Source organism: Lissotriton vulgaris, chromosome 8, assembly GCF_964263255.1.
Source record: "Lissotriton vulgaris chromosome 8, aLisVul1.2, whole genome shotgun sequence".
NCBI lineage: Eukaryota > Metazoa > Chordata > Amphibia > Caudata > Salamandridae > Lissotriton > Lissotriton vulgaris.
In genome coordinates, this window is record NC_141696.1 from 970,133,005 (window position 1) to 970,150,342 (window position 17,338).

The window sequence follows — 17,338 nt, forward strand, 5'->3', positions numbered from 1 at the left end:
AGAGGCAAACCCGCCAAGAAGGGCACTGGCGGCCGCCAGTGACCATTTACTCCAGCCAGTCCCACCACCGTCTCAATCCTTTCAAATTGGAGGAAAACTAACCCACTTCCTCCCCAATTGGCGAAAAATCACTACGGATCGGTGGGTACTACAGATAATTCAATTTGGACATTCCCTCGAATTCATCAACACCCCTCCCAATACACCTCCACTGAAGCGTGCTCACAAACACCTGCACCTCCTTCTCAAAGAAGTCTCCGCCATGTTGGTAAAAGGGGCCATCGAAAGGGTCCCGGCGTCCCAGAAGGGGACGGGATTTTATTCCCACTTCTTCCTGGTAAAACAAAAGGGAGACAAGTGGAGACCAATCTTGGACCTCCGGGCGCTCAACGCCTTCCTTCGGAGTCAATCCTTCCGGATGGTAACGATCCAAGAGATCCTGGGAGCGCTGGAAAGGGGAGATTCCATGACCTCCCTGGACTTACAGGACGCCTACTACCACATTCCCATCCTCACAAGGCACAGGAGGTTCCTGCGGTTCGAGGTAGCAGGCAGGCATTATCAGTTCAAGGTCTTGCCATTCGGCCTCAAGTCCGCGCCACGTATCTTCACGAAGTGCTTGGCACCGGTGGCAGCCTTCCTGCGGCAAAGAGGTCACCAGGTATTCCCCTACCTGGACGACTGGCTGGTAAAGGCACCTTCTCCAGGAGGCGCGACCTCTTCCTCCAACGCCTGCACCGCACTTTTTCAGCAGCTGGGTCTGACGATCAACCTCAAAAAATCCTGCACTACTCCATCAACGAGGATTACTTTCCTAGGGGCTACCTTGGACACGGAGTGCGCAAAGGCCTTCCCCTCGGAGGAGAGGACCGACAAGATACTGTCTCTGGCCACGGCGGTGGCCACGAAATCTCGCATCAAAGTCAGGACATTCACCTCCCTGCTCGGGATGTTGTCCTCCTGCATTCTCCTCATACCGCACTGCAGGCTCCGCATGCGTCCCCTGCAGGAAGCTCTGGCGAGGCAATGGAAACAGAGTTCCGGCTCGTTCGAGGACATTATCAGGATCACACCGGCCATCACAAAGGCCCTTTTGTGGTGGAGAAGGCGGAAACACCTGACAGCCGGCTTGCAGTTCCTCCTGCCGCCGGCCCCTCTGGTTATCACGACAGATGCCTCCCTGGAAGGCTGGGGCGCTGTTCTATTAGACCTTCGCGTCAGCGGCAAATGGGAGGCCCAAGAGAAACTACTACATATCAACCTCTTGGAGCTGAGGGCAGTGTCTCTGGCTCTGCAAGCGTTCTTGCCACGAATCAGAACTTCCCCGGTGCTCGTCAAAACAGACAACACCACGACGATGCACTACCTGAACAAACAAGGGGGAACGCGATCTCTTTCTCTCTCACGAGAATCGCAGAAAATCTGGAACTGGCTGGTGTTGCACGGAATATCACTCAAGGCGGAATATATCCCGGGAAGGACAATACCATCGCGGACGCCCTCAGCAGGCAGACCTCTCTCTCCCACGAATGGGAGCTGAACGACGACACTGTGGCCCACATCTTCTCGCAATGGGGAGCCCCGAAGATCGATCTCTTCGCGACAGCGGGGAACGCCAAATGCCCAAGCTACGCAAGCTGGCATCCCCAACAGGGGTCGTTGGGAAATGCTTTTTCCATCGGCTGGTTCAGCGTGTTTGCGTACGCTTTTCCTCCGTTCCCGATGATACCAAGGCTCCTCCGGAAAATGAAGACAGAGCCGTGCACCATGATCCTGATTGCTCCGTATTGGCCGAGACAACACTGGTTCTCGGATCTGCTTCGCCTCTCCATCAGGCCCCCGATTCACCTGCGACAACACCCGAACCTCTTAACGATGTCCGGAGGCCAGGTACACCACCCGAACCTCCGCTCGCTCAAATTATCGGCCTGGCTCCTGAGCACCGAGAGTTCGGAGACCTAGAGATCCCGCAGGACTGCAGGGCCGTTCTGGCCAAGGCGAGGGCGGGCAGTACGAATAAGACCTACTCGCTCAAGTGGAAAAGGTTCTACTTGTGGTGTTCGGACCAGGGCTTACATCCTCTACGGATTACCCCAGTGCAGCTGCTACCGTACCTCCTCCACCTGGCTCAATCGGGACTGGCTCACACCTCCATTAAGGTTCATTTGGCTGCGATTTCTAGATTCACCAGGACCTCATCAGGGCCTTCACTGTGGTCCAGTCGGCTGATAAAACAATTTCTAAAGGGACTCTACAGATCCTTTCCGAGGCCTCGGAAAGTCCCTCCAACCTGGCAGTTGAACTTGGTGCTCAACCAACTCATGAAGCACCCGTTCGAGCCCATCCACCGGGCCTCTCTCAAACATCTCTCCTGGAAAACGGCACTCCTGCTCGCCCTGACGTCAGCCAGGAGAGTCAGCGAACTTCAGGCACTGTCCATTCAGGAACCGTATCTCCAATTCAGACACGACCGAGTGGTGCTCAGGCCCAACCCAAAATTCATACCAAAAGTGCCTTCAGACTTTCACCTGAACGAACCAATTGTCCTCAAGTCCTTTTTTGCGAACCCTTCCACAGCGGCAGAAAGGGCGCTGCATTCCTTGGACCTCAAACGATGTCTCAAATTCTACTTGGACAGAACCAAAGATATCAGAAAGTCTTCTCAACTGTTTGTAGCCTACAGCAACCCACGAATGGGTTTGCCCCTTACAAAACAGAGCATCTCCCGCTGGATTTCGTCAGCGATTGCGTTTTGCCATGATCAGGCCGGACGGCCTTTAACGGACCGGGTGGCTGCCCACTCCACCAGGGCGATGTCCGCATCGGCGGCGCTCTTCGCTGGAGTGACGGTCTTAGACATTTGCCGAGCGGCGACCTGGAAGTCCCCGCACACCTTTTCCAGGCATTACTGCCTGGACATCGAACTGCAGAAGGATGCTGCAGTGGGACAAGCCTTACTTCGTCCCGCCATCCAGGTATGCACATTCTTCATGGTTTTCTACTGTATGCATGACTGTATATTGCCATGTTTTCTCTCATATTGTCTGTAATTCCTGCAGACCTGCTGGATGTGAGAATGTGCTTTACCACTATGCATGTATAACTGCTGGCTACTCTGATTCAGGCATGTGAATCTATGAAAGACACCCAAATACTGGATAAGAAATGCGTTACTTACCTGTAACAGCAGTTATCCAGTATTGGTGTCTTTCATAGATTCACATGCAACCCTCCCGCCTCCCCGGTAAGGACTCACGTACCTCTATGTCTATATTGCGACACCCTAGCTGGGTGCGTACGAAAATCTGAGGGACGGAGGCTCCTCCCGGGAAGGTTCTAGAGGGAGGTCGGAGCTGATTGGCGAACGATGAGAGTTCGGTCCTTTTTACATAAGGACGTGGAAAGGCCCCAAAGGGGAGGCCCTTCGGCCTATGTTCTCTATGTATGTCCTTAGGACATTACTTTTTATGTACCGGAGGCTCCCGTCTCGGCGACGGGGAATGATTCAGGCATGTGAATCTATGAAAGACACCAATACTGGATAACTGCTGTTACAGGTAAGTAACGCATTTCTTCGCCACAGAATAGAACGTGCAATGTCATCAGTACTTCGTGTTTCCAAGGCGACACTCGCTTGGAGACTCTTTTCGTCGCGAGTGGAGTTGCGGTCTGTTGTACGCCTTTCCGCCTATACCACTTCTGCCCAGAGTGCTGAAGAAGATCAGGCACGACCGGGCCCAAGTCATCCTTATGGCTTTGGACTGGGAACGAAGATACTGGTATCCCGAGCTACTCAGCATGCCAGTTGATTCCCCCGATTCATCTGCCTCTTCAGGAGGACCTTCTGTCGCAGCAGCAGGGGACGGTCCTCCACCCGAACCTGTCCAGCCTCCACCTCCATGCGTGGAGATTGAGCGGCGACAGTTGAGGCCATTTGATTTGCCTCCTGAAGTCTGTGATGTGATTCTGGCAGCCAGGCGTCCCTCCACAAAATCGGTATACGCCTGCAGGTGGAACACATTTGTGGCATGGTGCACAGGAAAGACTGTGGATCCACTCTCTGCCCCCATCTCTGAGGTTCTCCTCTTTCTTCTTTCTCTTGCCCAGCAGGGCTCTGCTCTGGGCACTATCAATGGCTACCTCTCTACCATTTCCGCCTTCTTAAGGCTCCCTGATCCGCCCTCTTTGTTCAAGTCCCCAGTTGTAAATAGTTTCTTGAAGGGCATCACTCATATGTTTCCCCCTGTCCTGTTTGTGATGCCTCAGTGGGACTTGAACCTTGTTCTGACTTATCTGATGTGCGTTTACTTCGAGCCACTTCATAACGGTCCTCTTCGTCTCCTTACTCTTAAGACTGCATTCCTGGTTGCCATCACTTCTGCCAGGAGAGGGAGTGAGCTCCAGGCTCTTTCTTCACAACCTCCTTTCCTTTCTGTCCATCCGGATAAAGTTGTGTTGGGACGCGACCCTCTTTCCTGCCCAAGGTAGTCACAGCCTTCCACATCGGGCAGTCCATCACCTTGCCCCCCTTCTTTCCGCCTCCGCATCCCTCGAAAGAGGAAGAGAGGCTCCACCGTCTGGACCCAAAACGTGCGCTCATACTATCTGGATCACACACGCCAGTTCCGGGTGGATGACAATCTCTTTTTTGGTTACGTGGGCGCTAAGAAGGGACGGGCGGTGCACAACCGACCATTTCCCGATGGGTCGTCTTGTGCATCAAGGCTTGTTATTCTCTGTCTAAAAAGGAGCCTCCTGCGTGGCTACGTGCCCATTCCACTAGGGCCACAGCGGCTACTACTACCCTGGGTCGGGAAGTCCCCTTGCAGGACATCTGTCAGGCAGCTACGTGGGCCTCCCTGGACAGCCAAGTCCGGAGAGGTGGCTTATTCGGCCGTTCCATTCTCCAGGACTTTCTGGTGTGATCATTGGTTCGCAGACCCACCACCAGGGTTGGTATTGCTGCGGAATCTATTCTAAGGTAAGGAATCTAATACTAACCTGTTTCTTTCAGATGCACAAGTTATTTACCTTCGGTAACGATATATCTGTAAGAAACTATAGTTAGTATTAGATTCCTTACCTCCTCACCCATCCTCCCCGTTCTGCGAACCGATATCTATGGTTAAGGTCATCCCCTTTCAGGGCCCTAGTTTCATGGCACCAGTGTTGGTTTTTATCATGGCTCTGCTTTTCTGGCGCGGAAAAGCTGTGTATAAGAACGGACGTCCGCGCGCGAGGGCAGCGTCTAAGTACTCCGGCGACGTCATCCTGGCGCCGATGACGGATGCGGAGCCGCAGACGGCACCTACCGACGTGCAGGTGTACTGCTACGCAAAATTTTCAGAATCCAGTCTGACGCCTGGGAATATTCTAAGGTAAGGAATCTAATACTAACTACTGTTTCTTACAGATATATCATTACCGAAGGTAAGTAGCTTGTGCGTTGGTCACAGACCTTCACAAGGTGTCTTTAGTGCTTGGGCTCAGGGCACGACTCAGTCATAACATGAGTGTGCCATCATGCATCTGAAGGCAATTTGGGACAGCAAAGCTGTTTGTCGCCAAAGAAATAAGTCACTGGCTTTGCGTAAGCCACTCCAAGTTTCGGACGTGGATCCACTGTTTGCCCCAGGCTGCCCCAGCGGAAAGTTGTATTTGTAGCTGAAGTCTTCAGGTAATTGAAGTCCAAGCAGAAGTGTAAGAAGACAAAGCAGATCTCTACCCCATCCCACCACTGAAAACAAGAGTCACAAGAGTGTAAAGGTGCTCTGTACCTATGATCAGGGAGTTAATTCCACAGTTTATCCCGATGCACCCCGAATACCCCTGACCATTGGCTGTGCCACAGCCGGTCCAGGTCTATAAGAAGGCCATGATGCATATCTTTGGCTCTCTTCTAGCTCTCTCTGGCTTGCCCACCATTGGATCCTTTCTTGGAGCATTCTGAATTACTTGGGCCCTCACAGGTTCAGCACCAACTCCGTTGCAAACTTCCACCTGGCTCTGAGATCCACTTTGGGTCCCCATGCATCGACGACGACAGATATCGGAGTCTGTACTGGATTCCTCTCTGACTCTGAACCGTCTTCAGCTTGACCCCAAGCGATGGCACTCTCCGAATCCACTATAGCACGCCTGGTTCCCATAAGCCTGGGTTTTATCTTTGCTTTCACTACAGCAGAGGCACCCTCAGAGGTTCCATGGTCTTTTTGGTGTGAACAGAGCTTGCTACCAATCTGCGATGACATTGATGGGTTGATTCACCCCCCCCACCATCACTCACATCAAGCCCCCCCCCCCCTCCCCCAACTACCCCACATCTTCATGGGGACATGGACTTACAGGAGGCCATTTTAGGTTTGATACTTACCTTTAGACAGGGTTAATGTTGCCTCTTCTACCCCCAATGGATGAGAGTGTTTCATTTTGCTAATTAAGTGAGCAGCTGATATCCTGGACAAATGTCTTTACTGAGGTTTTCCAACCTGGGCCAATGATATCGGACTCCTTGTATTTGTTCAGTAAAGCCCTTACTGATACCTTAATTGACATTTAGTGAAAACCATGTTCGTGTCCACTGGTAAAATGGCATGTAACCTGGCACCCACAGGCCCGCTCCTGGTGACCCTGCTTACCTTACACAGTATACTATTCCGAAGAGTCTAGTGGTTCAGGTTTCCACTAGCAAGGTGAATCCCAATTTGTTCCGTACAACTCCTCCTTAGAGGAAGTTGAAGAGGATTGAGGCTTTCGAGAAACTAATGTTCTCCTCAGCCAGCCTAGCACTGATAATCAGGTAAATTGGTATGTCTATTGGGATGATGAATACACTCCCTCTGATTACATTCCCAGTGAGATTTTGATGACCATCCCGAAAAAAATGTAGGTTATTACTGCCTTGACTCATACCTTTTATAATGGTCAGGATGTGGTTAAATGTGATTCAGGCAGGCCTTGATACTACTGATTATCTGGGATGGGTGGTTGGCAACAGTGAAGTGTTCCGTCTCCATGTGGGGATGTGATCCACAGGTTACTCTGGATGTACACGCCTTCCTTATAGATATGCCTTTCGTTGACTCACGTCTGTTCACTGACAAAGCTGATTCGACCCGGGAACGCTTTGAGGAGAGTAGGGCTACTGCATGCTCTTTGGGTCTTTCAACCCCAGATAGACAGCTTCTTCACCAGTTTAGGAAATTCTGAGGCTACTCCAGGGGGTTGGTGTACAGGCAGTGCCATTCTCCTCAGACACCTCTGCAGTTACCCCACTCCTTTCGAGGCAGAGGACGTGGATTTGGCAGGCAGTGAGCAGGTCATGCGGAATATCAGTGTTCCCATTTCCCTGTGGCTGTAGCTTCAAAGCCAATTTAGCTTGCCTTTAACAGCATCCAGCCGTCATTTCAGTTGTAAAATCTATTTTCTCCCAGGATGGCACTCCATCACATCCTACTGATAGGTCCTTCAGTTTATTAAGCATGGCTATGCCCCACCCTTTCTTTCTACCCTAGCCCACATCCCTCCCACGCCAGACTCACACCAGACTCTGAGGTGGACCACTCCATTCTAATGCAGGACATACAAACTTAGCTTGGAAAGGAGCCATCAGGAGGGTTATGGATACTGAAAAGGGGACAGGCTGTTACTTGTGTTTTTGCCTAATGCAGAAGAATGGAGTGCTTAGGTTAATCTGGAATCTTCACCCTATGAATACCTTCCTAGAGAAGGACACATTTTAAATGCTCACACTGAAACCGGTTCTGTCTGCCTGGATCTGTGCAACTGGATGGTGGCCTTGGACCTGCAGGATGCATATGTTTATATACCAGTCCTGCAGACATTATCTCCGGTTCAAGATAGGGCAGGAGCATTTTCAGTTTGCCATGCTCCCCTCTGTCCTGATCATTGCTCCTTGGGTGTTCACAGAAGTGATAGTGGTGGTAGCAACGCATCTTTTAAGGTCATAGATATTAGTGTTCTCTTATCTTGATGTCTTAAGTCGTAGACCACCTCCAGGCAACAGTAAACCTCTGTTTTCACTGGGTTTCATGCTCAAGGATATGGTTCAGCTCAGGCCCTTCCGTCTGTCGCAACGAGTCCAGCACCTTTGAGCTAAGATCCTGATGTTTCGGCCTCGGCCCTAGATCTAGGTTAGCGCCGTTCTGAGGCTTCTTGGCCTCCTAGCTACCTGCATCCTCCTTGTCAGTCAAACCAGATGGCATGTGGGCTCTGCAGTGGATTCTATAGTCTCAGTATGCCCGGCACCAAGGCAACCTGTCTGATACCTTTCGGAGGTAACCATGTATGATCTGCCGTGGAGGCTTCTTAACTCAATTGGACCAGCGCAGACCACTCTCCTCTCCTTTCCAGCCCCAGAGTGGATGGTGGTAACAGAAGGGTCACTGGTGGGTTGGGGGAGGTAATCTGGAGGAGGTGGAGATCAGAGAACTCTGGTTTCCAGCAGAGGTCTGGCTCAATGTCAGTCAGTATAAGATGTAGGCTATTTGCCACAGTAGGCCTAATGGCTGTCTATTAAGGGAATGCTAGCACGGGTTCTCACAGTCAACACCACCATCATGTGGTACTGCAACAAGCAGGGCATTGTGGGTTCCTGTGCTAAAAGATTCTGCACCTCCGGAGTTGATTGTTTGGAACATCAATGCTTATCCCTGATCCTGAACCATCTGGGGAACCCTGACTAGATCTTTTGCCACCATTGAAAGGAGGCATTGTCAAAACTTTTGTATTCGAGTTCCTGCAAAATCTCTCTTTAGGAGATGCATTCCCACTGGAATGAAAGCCAGCACTGCTTTATGGCTTCTCACCATTGCTTCTCCTGCCTGAGTTCTGAAGATCAGGAACAACCGGGCCCAGGTCATCCTATTGATTCTGGATTGGGCTAGGAAAGCATGATACCTGGAGGTTTTGGGTGTGAGTTTCTGTCCCCTGAAACAGGTTGCCACTTTGGGAGGATCTTCTGCCGCAGAAGCTGGGCAGAGTTCAGCACTCGAACCTGCGCAGTCTACACTTCCATTCATGGACATTGAGCGGATGCAGTTTGACTGCATTGATCTACAACCTGAGGAGGTAGATGTCATCCTTACTGGCAGGCGTCCAGCTATGAACTCCACCTAATAGTGGGAGCTGGGACAAATTTGTGGCCTGGTGTGGAGTCTTCAAAAGAGACCTTATGCAAGTCTGACTTGTAGGCGTTTTCTGGTTTGTCTTTGGCCCAGTAAGGCCTTGCAGTTGGCAGCAGTAAAGGCTATTTGTGAAGTCTTACTGCATTTTGTATTTTTTCGGACCAAAAGTCATGGCTTTTCTCATTTGTACTTCCTTTGAGCTGATGCCTGGCTGTTTATTACATCTTTGACCTTAAATGCAGTCTTCCTCATTGCAATTACTTAATCTAGGCTCTACCTTACAACCTCCCTATCCTACCTTTTCATCCTGGCAAACCAGGGCATGACTCAGGTGACCACCTTGCTGAAGATGTGGCTCCTTTCTATGTTGGGCAATCCATTACGCTCCCAGTGTTTTTTGCCTCGTCTCATCCTTCCATAATATAGAAAATGCTATATTAATTGGACCCCCAAAAGAGCTTTCAGCTTTTACATCGATCATATCAAGGACAAGATGGGGAGAGGATGTGGCCTAAGGGCTAGGGGCATCGACCTCAAATCTGGGGAACCGGGGTTAAAGTTTCAGCAAAGACGCTCAACATCCTGTGATTCTGGGCAAATCACTTAATCTCCCCGCGCCTAACAAAAATGATTGTGTTCTTATGTAACTCAACTGGTGCTCATGTAAAGTGCTCTGATACCCGATACCTTCAGGTCAAGTTTGCGCTATATAAAACTCGGGGGAGGGGGGACAAGAGGGACGATCAGCTTTCTCTGGGGTGAAAAAAGGATGGTCGTGCAAAAAAGGACTCTAAAGAGGTGGATTGCCTTCTGCATTTAGACTTGTTACTTATCGGTCAAAAGGCAGCCTCCAAAAGATCTGAAGGCCCATTCAACCAGGCCTAAGGCTGCTATCACTGTGTTGGCACAGAGTGCCTTTCTTAGTTATTTGAGGCTTAAGGGTCAGCGCACACGGTCACTAAGCAGTACTGCCTTGATAGCCACGTTGGCAGGGAAGGACATTTTCCTTGCTCGGTTCTGCAAGATATTTTGGTCCGAGTCCACTCCACAGACACTCCAGATTGGAAGGTACTGCTTTGGTACATATCCTAAAGGTGAGAATGCGTGGTTAAAAGTACCCATCAGAAGACCTAGTTACTTAACCTTCGGGAACACTGTTTCTGGTGGATGCTGTAACCGCAGATTTGGGGCTAGTGCAAAGGCATGAGTGGTCAGAAAAGGTCTTAAATAGCTCTTAAAGGTTTTCTGTAATTCTGATAAGTTTGGCCTGCTAAATTCCTAGACTGGCCTTTTTTATTGACAAGCTAAAGTGCATCGTTTGTCCAGTTCACTCCCTAATGTAAATGCATTGACATATGCCTTATTTCTATGTTTGTATTTTATTCTTTATAGGCCGAATCCGCTCTTTTCTCTTTCACCTACTTGTCTCTTATGCATTATAATCCGAAACACTTTGGAGTTCGCTTTCCCTTGTACTATGCTTCTGGCTCTTCCTTTTTTTTCACCTCTGCACTCCCCCCCCCCCCCCCTCCTCCCCCCCCCCCTAAACCCTGCTTTGACATCGCCTCCTTCCAAACACCTTTTAAAAAAAATCTTTTTCACTTAGTCCTTCTTTGACTTCCTATGATCTTCCTTTTTCCTCCTGATCAAAGTAGACCTAAAGTAACTAACCTAAACCATTTGTCGTCCTTGAAAATCTATTTTTTCGAGAATCCATTTTCCACAATTTACCTTATAGATTAGAAGTTGTCTGAAGATTTTGTTTTCTAATTGCTCAAACCAGGACTTGCTATCGAGTCCGTAGTTTTTGCTTCACTAATTCGAAGGGTATTTTCCTCAGTGAATGTAAACACACAGCTGTCACAGTTTCTCTGCAGGTGACTGTACCAGCCTCTAAGGGAGCCTGACGCCCTCATAATGGTGAGTCCAATCAAAACAACTACCCTAATGTTGGCCTTGTTCTCTTTTAGAGGGTGTAGCGCTAGGTGCTTGTGGACAGACCCCAACAGCCTATTCCTACTGGCATTGTTGGTGTTAAAGCAGCGACCCCAGCGCTCTGCCATTTGGCTTGGGACTAGTGAGCTCTTGCCCCTTATCTAAGAGGATGGAAGTCTGAAATAACCACACTCCCCATCCATGACCGCTCCTAGGACTATTTCTTCTCTCTGGCAGGGCACCCTATTTTGTGAGCTGTTGGGATGGGAAGGGGCCTCTGCATGATTTTGCGAACTCGCACACCACCCCTGAAGTATCTACAGCAGAGGTTTCCTGTATTTGTGATCAACTTTTGGTCTAAAAGTGCACAACTATCATACCTCTGCACTGAGGTCTGCTATATTTTTCTTTCATTGGTATTGCAGTCCAAAGAGATAGAGCCATAGTGAGCATGGCTTCTGTCAGCTTTTAAGGATTGCACTCCATTAGCCGTGCTAGCAACAGCATTGAGCTAGGAGCTGCAGGGCCAGTTTTCATGTAGCTTGTTGAGGACGAGTGGCTCGCTGGCCTCATGTATGGAAATGATCTGTTCAGACTTAACAGCAGTTTCCTTCACTGCACCCATTGTTTGTGTATTCAGCATGTATGTGGTGTAGGTGCATAGCAGGATGTTTCAGGAGCATCAACATAATGAATGATTGTGTCCATAGTGGAATCCATTTTAAAGATCACCACGGTAGAGATGATGTACCAAATGGAGGTAGGCTGCCAGACCAGCGATGTGTATTGCATTGAGTTAGACTCTAGGGTGTGAGAGGCCTGGCGACAGCGGACTGGTGCAGGAATAAATAGCCTTTTGTCATGACCTAGTCTGCTTTTTTCAGGTTTTAACCCCTTTAGTTTGATAGGTGATGTAGGGGACAGAAGACAGCAGATTGTTGAGATATGAGGGGTCTGATCTCTTGCCACTTCTTTTTTTTTTTATTCCCCCAAGAGGTGCTGCACCCTCAAGGCTGATGAATATTGTGTTTGAAGACTTCCCTTCATGTAGTGCCTGTGTTTTCGGTCTCTCTGAGCAGGTTACAGCCCCATTCCCTCTTTTGTGCTAACACATAGAGATAACGATTTTGAATGTAGATTTCACAAACCCTGTCTAGAAATAAGATATAAAAAGATGACGGAAATTCTAGTGCTCCAGTGACCATTGCTAGATCACACCAAGCACCACATTAGATAAATGACTGACATCTAGAGCTGGTGTCGCTGTTAGCTAGCTTCCCTGCCAGGTGACTGGACATCAGTTCGTAAGTCTGCATCGTTCTGCAAGAGTTGAGCATCTGCCTTGGATGTGGAACAGGCCTTGTGGAGAGATTCTCACTTGAGGTTGCCTCGTAGGTGGAGATTGTCCAGAGGAGAGCCCAGCGGAAGCTCGGTGGTGCAGGGGCTGCTCAAAGAAGAGGACTTAAAAAAACGAGTGATATCAGCAATGTGGTGCCTAGGGGGAGAGCAGTGCTACAAGAGACTTGGTAAGCTCCTTCTCCCTGCCTGTAGTGTGCATGTCCCCTGCTGCCTCCAGCTGTGCCTCGAGGTTACGTCTGCTCTTCTGCCTGGTGTGGAGAATCTGAGGGATTGCCAGTGTGGACTGCGTTACCCAACATCTGTAGTGGTGAGCCCTTATACTAAGAGGGCCATCCATGTTCCTGAGCGTCCCTCATAGCTCTGTGATGCATTGTGCAATTCTTTGACCTTAACAACTACCATTGTTTTACCCGCTTTGTTCCACAGCTATGCCGGTTTTTGCAAATGCATGTTGTGACCAATGAACTCCCTCCTCACTCTGACTGAGACCCCGGGGGATCCAGAATTGCAGTCTTCATCAATATCAAGGGCTAATAGTGTTGGCTTTCCGTTCATTTGGGTGGTGCATTTGTTTGAGTTTTGACCAGTCTCCCAACAGCAGATGTACCTCAGGAGAGGCTGGGCTTGATTCGCAATGCAACCGGTGGCTGACTTTGTTAACTAAAGAAACCAGTGTAGGAATCCTGAGGTGACATTCTGTCTGAGGCTTAGAGAGAAATTGGGGGACAGCTGGCCCTTCCAGTTTTGCCATTAGTGCACTGAAGGCAAAATATTGGGCACTGGAAACTAATGTAATGGCCACAGAATATAGCTAAGCTATTAACTCGATCACTGCCTCTGTATGTTTATAGTAGTCCCATATTGCTGTGCCTTTTTTGTGTAGTATTGAGTTGTGTGTATATATGAAAGAACTTTTTTGGAAAATGGATTTATTAAAAGCTCTATTGTGTGCTACCGAGTGTCTAATCCCACACCACTTCCCCTGAGTAAACCTTAGACTGCTCGTCCCTCTACCATGAGAGTCAAGTGCTCAAGGGATGTACTCAATGTTCAGTTTTCAGGACTGATGGTAAGACTGTACCGGGACATAAAGAGGCAAACTGACTCAAGCACCACACTTGGGGCAAGTAACCCGTGTGTTCCCATGGAGCCGCCTTAACGGGCTGTGACGAGCCATTTCCTGTGTGGAATCAAGTTGGTGCTTCTTTCCGGAGCCTTTTTGCCCATGTGTCTGTTGTATGGCCGAGCATTCCCTCATTTAAATGGATCCAAAACCCAAGCAAATGGGGAAACTACACATACTACTTTCAGTGGCCACTAACTTTGAGTCTTCTCCAAGTGTTGTTTTAAGAAGGGGCCGCACATGTTTTCAACCCCTTTTGTACTGCCGGAGTGACTAGGTAAGACAAAAGTGATGTAAAGTCATGTCTTTATACAATACCCTTTTACTAGTGATACCCATGTGCTACTCGTCATGCCTTTTCTAAAGTTCTAACTCGTAATTCATGCTACTGATCGATGACTAGAAATTAATTTGGAAAACCCTGATGAATGCTTAAAAGACATAAACCCTGGTCATACTACATCTCGTTGAAACTTAATTCTGCTGCAGATCTCATACCTCAATTAGTGTCGGTTTTCCCTCTCAAAGTACAGTCCTGTTTAATCTCAGAGGTCTACCTCTGAAACATAACTGGTGTAAATGGTTCTCTTCGTAAAGAGCAGTTCGACTGATATTTGTTTCAGATACATTGGAGTTCATTTTTGACGGGTCTATCCTACATGAAAAATATCAAGTCATGTCAATTTATGGATAAATAAAGGCACTCAGACACTGTTTTAAAATACAAATGAAAGCAGTTCAGCTGTCCAAATGAGCAGGACTGATGATTGATAGTAGATCTTTCCCCATCTCATCACTTTGAACTTATGGATCCTTACGTTTTCATGTGATATTTGTGCAATATACCAAAACTGGAAAAGAAATAAGCTGTTAGCTTTGTGTAAAACTATTTAGATAAATTCAGTACAAATGCTTGAAGTCCTTCAGCAATTGGATACATTTGATGCACACAAAAACAAGGCTTTCCTTCTGCATCAGAGAACCTGCATTGTTTTTGGTAGCTCTAGACCACGAGGTGCTACCATAACTCATGCTAAATTTTGTTGATTGACTCCGATATTGAAATCTATTCTACAACACATGCACTCAAAATTGGACAGTTTTTGGTCTTTTGTTATGTTGTAAATTCCATTTAGGCCTGCATGTTTCCTATTTAAGTTTCAGGACTAAAGAATTCGATTCTCATGGTTACCACCCTCTCACATTTTCTTTACTTTTGCATCAAATTCCTATGTATAAAGCCTCAACCTTTAACTCTTGGTAGTCATTTAATGGTGTCTACAGGCATTCATTGAAAAGCAGCATTCGTTTTGCTTAGGTTAAATGAATTTGAGTAAATGTGTTGTCACAATGGTTTGTAAACCATCGAGGAGGGTCATTTCAATTTCTGCATGTGTTTCATTGCCTCTTCTGAACATCTGCCCTGCTCCTCGCTGTTTCAAGCGCCTTGACCTCCATCTCGCTTAGTGGGCTCTCACCTGCTCTACCTTTGAATCATTTAATGTACCTTAACTTCACCAGTCCTTTTTCTGGATCTTTGCATCCTGTCACTCCCAGGAACAGAACAGTCACATTCAATCTTTTCACTTGTCTGAAGTGATCAGATTCCTTTCAGTTCTCGCCACATACTGAACCCATGTCAAATGCTCTCAACCTTTTCTAAAGCAAGTCAGGGGTACACTCCTCTGGAAACATTGACCTGTGCCTTATACAGTTCCTTTCCAATACTTGGGCCACCTGCAACTTCCTTGTCATGTGCTGGATGCTTCCACAAGTTTCATCTGCGCACACATTTTCTCTCAGCTTTGGCACAGTGAAAAGAGCCCCCATAAAAGTCTTCCATGTTTGACGAATCAAGTGCTCCTCCTCCACTTGTCCACAAGCTACCCCTTTACCTTATCTCATGCATCATATTCAGTGCCCTAAACGTTCCCTCCACCTTTGTCCTCGATGCTTCGTTTTTGCCTCCTCTTAACCATAACTCTTTCCCAACAACTTCAGCTGTTCCACAATAAACAATGTTGTTGACCATTCTGTTTTAACTATGCGGATGATGAACATAGACCCAAGTGAATACCTCCTCTTTAAGTAGAAGTTCTTATGGTGGTCTGGTGAGAGAACCATTTTAATTTGAGCATGCATTTTTCAATGGCAACAACCTATAATGCAGATAACACAAAAGTGGCAGACAGCTGGATGAGCACTGGTTTCATTTGCAGGTGCTAATTGTTTTGTGTTTTTTAACTTTGCAAACGATTATGGTATGCTACTGTATGTTCACATGATTTTGACAGTATCACTTCATACAAGCAATTTATTTTTTTACGATTTGTATTCATGGGCGTTTTTCTTTTCATTTCTTTGTGCAGGTGCGAGGTCTTGTCTCTTTTCCAATAGTGCAGTAAAGTCATAGCCTGAACCCTGCCTTGCAGAGTGGTCCGTTGTTAATTGATATTGTCTCTGACGCTGTAACCAACAGCTAAAAAGCAGTCCATTCAAATTCACTTTTCATTATGGTTTATTTACAATTTGTGTGCACAATAAATGTGTTCCAGTCGGTGTACCTACTGAAAGACCACCGTTTTCTCAAGTAAAAAAAATATAATAAATACAAGGATGAAATGAAACCAAAATGTAAAGGTTTTTAATTTTTTTAATATTTATTTTCTTAACATAAAGTGATATCGTTGAATTGTAAATCATGGTCAAAGGTTTTCTATATTTACAGCAAAAGCATATTTATATTCCAGTTTTAAAATATTTTGGATGACACATTGGGAAGAATTAAAGTCTTTGGTTTGCAATAAATATATATATATTTTTTTAAGGATGTCGCCTGTGCTTCTTTTTTACTGTAATTCGCTGCACATTGTTGCACTCTTACTTCTGTATACCTTTGTTTTCTTTGTTGCCGATACAGCACGTTGCTTCCAATTTATTTTTTAACATTTTATTGATTTTCATAGCTGTACCAATCACATAATCAGTATTTGTCATCTGCTACCTTACAGTATCAAAATAATAAATCAAAGAATTCTCCCTCCCTCCCTCCCCGGACTCAGTCGGACTCTAGTATATATATTCTCCCCAGTCAACACCACAGTACAATACAATTAATCATAGTGGCCCATTTAAACTTTCTGCCATGATCATGACATTCAACATTTCCTTCTTCTAATATTGCCTTCCTCCCGCTGTTGTAACCATCTCTGTGCACTTGTGTGTGTCTCACCTCTACGTCTGCAGATCTAGGGACGCAAATTCTTCCAACATAGTGTTCCATTCCAATGAAATGGGTATCTTTCGTAGCCCCCTGTGTTCCTCCCGTTTAAGTTCCGCTCTCTTTGCCTTACCCCATCTAATCACCTCATTGTACCAGTCCACTACTGAGGGTGATCTAGTGGCCTTCCTCTTAATGGTAATGTTTCTCTTATCTAAGATCAGGGCCAAGTTAGAAAATTTGCGGGCAGGACTACCTTTTTCCCCCTTAGGCCCTAGCCCTAGTAGACAATATTCCATCGTTCCAATATTTCGTATTGGGGCAACCGTATTGACCATGTCTTGCACCGAGACCCAGTAGTGGCTCAACCTAGGGCAGACCCATATAATATGCAGCAAATCCACATATGAGGACGAGCATCGGGGGAAGCTAGTTTTAATTATCAGTTTGCACAGTATTCCTTCTCTGATAACATCTGTGTTGCATTGCAGCAGTTAGATATTTTCAGTCCTGCTCAGTTATCTCCTGTGTGTGTACATCTATATTGGACAGTGG

At 47.2% G+C, this 17,338-nt stretch overlaps 1 long non-coding RNA gene across 1 annotated transcript in view; it reads left to right on the top strand.

The window, feature by feature from the left end:
• Window positions 1–16,056, top strand: part of LOC147698193 (uncharacterized) — a 104,570-nt gene extending 88,514 nt beyond the window's left edge. The window contains exon 3 of the long non-coding RNA XR_015299326.1: window positions 15,933–16,056. This is a non-coding gene — a long non-coding RNA (uncharacterized LOC147698193). The remainder of the gene's footprint in view (window positions 1–15,932) is intronic.
• The last annotated feature ends 1,282 nt before the right edge of the window (window positions 16,057–17,338 follow it).